Here is a 6701-nt window from a genome sequence, read left to right as displayed (position 1 = left end):
AAAGTTTAAACAACTATCTACCCTCTTCACATCTTATGGGTAAAGGAAAGAGATGGTCTTAGAGAACAGTGACCAAGAGAGAGTTCAGATGCAAGATGAACATCAGAGTATAGATTAGATAAGACACCAAAGTTAGAGGGGCTATGAGTTGGGGTATGTTTTCTATACGAAACCATTATTCACAAGAGACGAGATGAGTTAAAGAGTAACTTAACAAAATTAATTAAGCACAAGGAGAGAGTGAAACTATTAGCTAAGTCATAATTCCCATAAGATATTTAATGAAATATTTCATATTTTAGTTTTTCCTTCTATCTAACTACCTATGACCTCATCTTTTAATTAAGCTTCCGATGCTCATGTATTCCCATGTTAAGCTGTTCCTTGAACACGTGGCCAAAGTGTATGACAGACAACCGTGAGCTTTGATACCCGTCAGTAGGGACCCACCACGTTAATTTACCTAAATCGAGTGTCATCCACTTGACCAACTCAATTTAAGCAAACCAACATCAGCGACTCCCCTAGAGATGCAATCCACATCTCCAATACCAGGAATCCCAGTTGAGTATCATACCACGATAGCCGCCACAACTCAAGGTTTCATCTCATCATCGGAGTACACAATTAGCGAAAAACATATATTACAAGTATTGTCACATTCAACAAATTGATTATACAACATTAGAGGAGACATTGATTCAACTCAATTATATGTAGTGAGACCCAACTACTATCTTACCAAACACAACAACAATATGATATACACTCACTAGTAATGGGTAGTCACCTTGCCCATGGGCATCACTACCATAGCTTAGACGGCTCCTGCCATTCACCCACTTTGCCACCAACGACGGGGTGAGATGGCCGCCAATGTCCTTTACCTGCAAAACAATTTAACGGTAGCACCGTGAGTACATTGCGTACTCGTAGGACTTAATTCCAACATATAAATTTTTGGTGGATGCAAGAGGGATTAATAGGCATTTGTTCATTTGCATAAAAGCATAAGGTTCATTAAAAGAATGACATGCTCATGATTCACAATTAAATTAATTAGCAATTATCAGTTCATGACAAGTAGTAATGAGTAATATAATAAAGGTGATCAACATTATAATTCATCTCTTCATCATGTGTCATCATCATCACTATAATGGGTATAGAAGTAAGAACAATTGGTTCTATCTTGAAGGACTTCACTTCAGGCTTTCAAATAAACTCTGCACAGAGGGTACAAGTGTACCCACACGGAGAATGGGATGAACCACCATTCCCGTTCCTAGGTAAGGGTTGGCTCACGTCTCCAACCTTTCCCTAATCCAGCTAGAATGTCCATGAAAGGTTCGACTGCTTCCTGGTTAATGCTACCACCATCTAATTGGCGCCACCTTCTTGCCAGTTCAACAGACAAACCGGTCACAATTAGTTACTGAGCTTACCAATCCCATACCCAGTATGTGGTCTGTATGGGTAGTTACTTAGACTCGCTATCCCAATGAACGGTTCTTAATTGCTTCACGAGCTACGTCACTTAAGATCCCACACTCATAGTGACCTTACCCCTCACGAGAGTAGAGATTGACAAATTGATCATCATGATTATATTTCAAGTTGGGGTTGGTCCTTTGAGGTAGGTTTTGGAAACCAAAGTCTTTTTGAAAAACCTTTGTCCGGTAAAACAAAGCATTTTTAGAAACGAGTTCAAATCAAAAGGTTTTGATATTTGTTTTCTATTTTCAAAACAAAACATTGCTCCCTTTTTGTTTGAAGTAAACAAAAGTAGTTTTGAAATTGATTCAAAATTATTTCTTTTTGAAAGGTAAAGCTTTCACAAAACAAATTTGGTTTTCCCAAAACCTTTTCAAAGCGACACTTTTGAAACTAGAAGAGATCAAAATTTTATAAAACAAAACCTTTTCGCAAGCATTTTGTTCGAAAAATCATTCGCAAATCATTTTGGAAAGAAATTAAGTTTTAAAAAGGATTTTGACTCTCTTTTGACTAGGGAAAGACCTACCGAAAGGATTATAATTATCCTAGTCATATTCGAATACTATGAATCAAGTTAATGCCCTCACAAATTTTAAGTGACTAATTATCCCGGTGAAGCTCCTTCACGCGAGAGTGAGTTCCCTTATCACACTCGACTTCTAATTGCAACTAAAAAATAAGCAATTAAAGCACCCATCCCGTTGGTTAAGTGAAGGCTCTAATTATTTAGTGAGTAGTTCTAGATTCGTAAAGCAATATTAAGTTGTTAATCATATTCAAATGAAATGCATACTCATAATGAGACAAGTATTAATTATCCAAAATTGGGTTCATAGTAGTGGGATGCCTGCCTGTTGGAAGAGTAATGTCCCAATAGCTTGGAACATGACTTGACGTCTCTCCGATATCGCGTACCTATATGTATGCACATGTACAATATACTTATGTATGCATGCCATTATATGAAGTGTGCAAGAGAGATGAGAGTGCAAGATGAGAGGGGCTCATGTGGTTCAACTCTTGTGAATTCAAGGTGCAATAATTAAATATGATGCTTGATGAGTATAATGCACAAGATTAAATGACATGACATAATATGTATTGATGTGGTCTGATTAGAGATTAATCACATATACTATGTATAGGTGGCATAGGGTTTATGCGCTATTGAACTAAGTTGACGGACTCTCCGTCATAGCGACGGAAACTTCGTTACCCGCGGAAGGTTCCAAAGAACGTTCCGGTGGTTTAGGACTTAGGTATTTTTGGTATACAGTCTCCATCGGACGGTCTGGTCCAGTTGACGGACACTCCGGTGAAAATTGGGGACTCTCAGGTTCCTCAATATCTTAGGTTATAATTCAGCGGAATGTCGCGGACTCTCCGCTGGAAGTTGGGTGTTCTCATGTTTCCTAAGAGACAAGCTCTTTAATTCGGCGAACGCTCCGGTGGTGACCGCGGACACTCCGCCAAATTATAATATGTGAGACACAAAAGATAAGCTTAAGTGCATGAATGCAAATGAGATGATGCACCAAACAAGTTTCTTAGATGGCACATGCCTAGAGAAGACTAACAAAAACAATTTCATAATTTTTCGACACCTAGAGAATAAATTGTCTATTTATTAAACTAAAAATGTCTAGAGAATAAATTGTCTATTTATTAAACTAAAATGTATTATTTTAAGTCAAAATTAAAATATACTTTTTGGTGTCTAAATCATGTTTAGATGATAGAGAATATTGTAAGGAACACAACAACTTGTTTCATAATTTTTTGGATTTAAAATGAATTTTCTATGAATTTTACAAGTTTGGACTGTGTTGTCTCTATAATTTACCAGACACTCCGCCAAGAACGACGGACTATCCGCCAAATCAAGGCTACTCTCGGGTTTGGCTATAAATCAGCGGACTCTCTGCCAAAATGACAGACAACAGCAGCGCAAATTGTAGGAGATGGTTTCTGGGGCATCTGGACTTCAAATCGAGTGCGGTTTGTTTTTATGGCTTTCTACGGATGTAGGGAAGCTTCTCCAAGTTTTGTTTGTGCCATGCATCTAGTGTGAGGAGCTCGATCCTATCCATGGTGGTGGTGCCCATGGATGAGAGGTGAAGCTCCATGGAAGTGGTGATTGGGAGGGGGCCGGATGGAGGAGGAGATGGCTTGGAGCATGCTCACCACGTCATGGACGGTCTCCAACTACAGCAGCTCGGCTCGGGGAGGCTTGAGGTGGGAGATCGACCTTGGGGCCTCCAAGAGAGCTTGAGGAAGAAGATGGCTTGGGGAAGAGCTTCTTATCCAACTCCGGCGAGGTGAGGGCGTGGGGGAGCCCGCCGGCGACAATCTCCAGCAGTGGTGGGCGTGGTGGTGGCCTTCCTCCTCCTTCCCTCCTCCTTCTCTTCTTCTCTTCTCCTTTCTTCTCTTCTCCTTTCTTCTCTCTTTCTCTCCTTCTCTGTTTCCTGGTTTCTAAATGTGAGAATGAGGGTGGGAGAGGGAGAGGGTGCTGGTGGGCTGGTGTTGCTGTGTGAGAGAGGGTGCTGACGAGTGGGGGCCTGAAGAGGTGTGGGATGGACAGCACAACATTTGCATGTTACAGGTGTCGCTGTGATCTTGACGGACAGTCCGCCGCATGTGGCGGACGGTCCGGTAGTGCCTGACCGTGCAAGGCATTCGACGGACAGTCCGCCAGTGACGATGGACACTCCGCCAGTGCACGAGTTGGCAAAAAAATTCTAAGTTTGAGAGGTTTCGACGGGCGGTCTGGATGACGGACGATCTACCAAAACAAAAAAAGTGTTCGGTTTTGGTTAGTCTAAGCACAAGTCAAATTCTAATTTGAATTAAAAATGCACATGATGCTCAACAAGTTCACAAGTAACATGCATGATTTTTTATTTTAGAAATTTTTAGGTGTATTTTATGCTCAAGGTGCTTGTGAAAAAATTATAACGATTTTTAGGCCGTTACGATTCTGTTAACTTGTGTCAAAATCCTTTGCTACAAAAGTAACACGAGGTTAATTCTTAGCCTGTGGCCAAAACAAAAGGCCTTTGCAATAATTCTCATGGTTCGGTAACTTGTCGGTCACCTACATCCACATTGAAGCGAGCTCAAATATCACTGCTCCTCTGCAGAATCTCAATTGCAGGGTTGCCGGCCTCCTCCACTTGAGAGCTTGGTCTCTAAGCCAGCTTGACCACAAGCCTCTTTTCCGACCCTCCTTAGCAGGTAGATCAAAACAACCCTTACTAATAATTATCTAGCTAGCTAATAATTAGTACTCTTCATTCTAAACTGTAAGTATTTCTGCATCTATGTAAAAGCAATGTATTTATAAAATCTAAAACTACTTATAATTAAAAAATTTAGCTAATAACTATTATTAACTACATACAGAGAATAGAACGATGCGATCTGTTTGATTAGTGCACGGTAAAACCTATATATCGTTTCTATGTTCTTTGTATTAGCTTATATGTTCATCTCTGTTAGTTAATTATTTATAGAGCTGGGATCCTAAGACTCGATAACTTAGGACAGAACGATGCGATCTTTATATTATGTTGAGTAGTGCAGGACAAAAGCTATCGTTTCTATGTTCTTTGTTCTTGCTCTGGCGGTCTGGCCTAGTCGAGGCACTGTGATACTCAAAGTCAGAATCAATATCGGCAAGAAGTTTTGTTATTATTGCGCGTATTCTACGCGAGCTGCCAGCGTTGGAGAGAATGTATTAATCAAACTGGCTCATAAGCACTACTAGAGGTTAACGCAAAGTTAATATTGTGGTATATATTCTCATCTCTACTTGAGGCCTGTTTGGTTCCTCTCCTCTAAACTTTAGAGCTAAAGTCTCCAAACGGATGGTCTACTGTTAGTTTTAAACTTTAGCCCACCTCACATTAGAGGTTTAGATTTTAAAACTAAGCTAAAGTGCTTTAAAGTTAAAGTAGAAATTCAAACAAGCCCTTAGATCGAGCACGGATTTGCACGAGACAAATATTTAGGCATGCATACGCTGTCATGCATGGAACTAGAATCATGGCCACGACAGCTACATATGCCGGCATGTGTTGCCGACTGAAACTACTTTGTTACACCTAGCACCATACGTGTTGTAGTGGTAAAAGCTTATAAAACCAAAGACGGCCTTGGACCTGCTTAGCGGTTTGGCTTATATTATACTCTCTGATCTATCTATATACGCGGTCAATAAAACGCGATTGAATGCAATTTGTAAGTAGAAGGCGACGAATAAGTTAAGAAAAACTGAAAACCGTGTGTAGTAGGTAGGTGATGAAATGGAAATGTCGATGCATGCTAGGGCCGGGGCCGGCCGAGCAGCCAGCACAGCTCGGACAATGCAAGAAGACGGGATTTCTCTTTCTGGGCGGTGCACTTTCCAGATGCTCCAACGGAGAACACAACTGAGTCTTCCGTTTTGGGCATTGGCATCATCTGCCGATACATACATGGCCGATGAACTGAACCAGCTGCTGTCAGAACTAACAAAGACGACTAAACTAATTCAGGACGGCAATGCATCGAGCTGTACTGAACGGAACGCTTCTGCACGCTCCGGAGCATCGGATCCTATGTGCGACACTTTACTGTGTACACGTTGTTGGCGTATGACACTGGTGATAACGACGATCTAGCGCGCTAGCTACTTTCCTCTAATTAATCCTCTAATCGTCTAAAATTATTATTTTTTTAAAAAAATGACTATTAATACCCCATGAATCACGACTGATACTACTAGATTTCTTATGGATATAATATTTTTCGTAATATATACTCCCACCATTCGAAAACAAATCCGCATCTCGCTTTCTAAGTGGTCACAAGTTTTCTTAGATTTGACCAAATATACATAAGTTACTAATATTCATGATCAATAATAAAAATTATTAGAGCATCATAGATATGACTACTGCTAGTTAAAAATGCACATCCCGCCACTAAACATGGAAAAAAAATTCTCTGCATCACGTATGCAGAGAGGATCTGTGCAGAATGTTTGGATCAGCCAATCACGACCTCACGAGATAAGTCATCGCAGGGTAACCAAATCATGCTGCACCTGCATCACGTATGAGAATTTTCTTCCCCTAAACACCAGGTGGGGCAGAAATGTTCTCATCAGACTCTTCATCAAACAATGACACCACAGAAGATCCGTACCCACCACCTGTACATAG

This window comes from Miscanthus floridulus, chromosome 6, assembly GCF_019320115.1.
Source record: "Miscanthus floridulus cultivar M001 chromosome 6, ASM1932011v1, whole genome shotgun sequence".
Taxonomy (NCBI): domain Eukaryota; kingdom Viridiplantae; phylum Streptophyta; class Magnoliopsida; order Poales; family Poaceae; genus Miscanthus; species Miscanthus floridulus.
Note: the sequence above shows the minus strand (reverse complement) of the source record.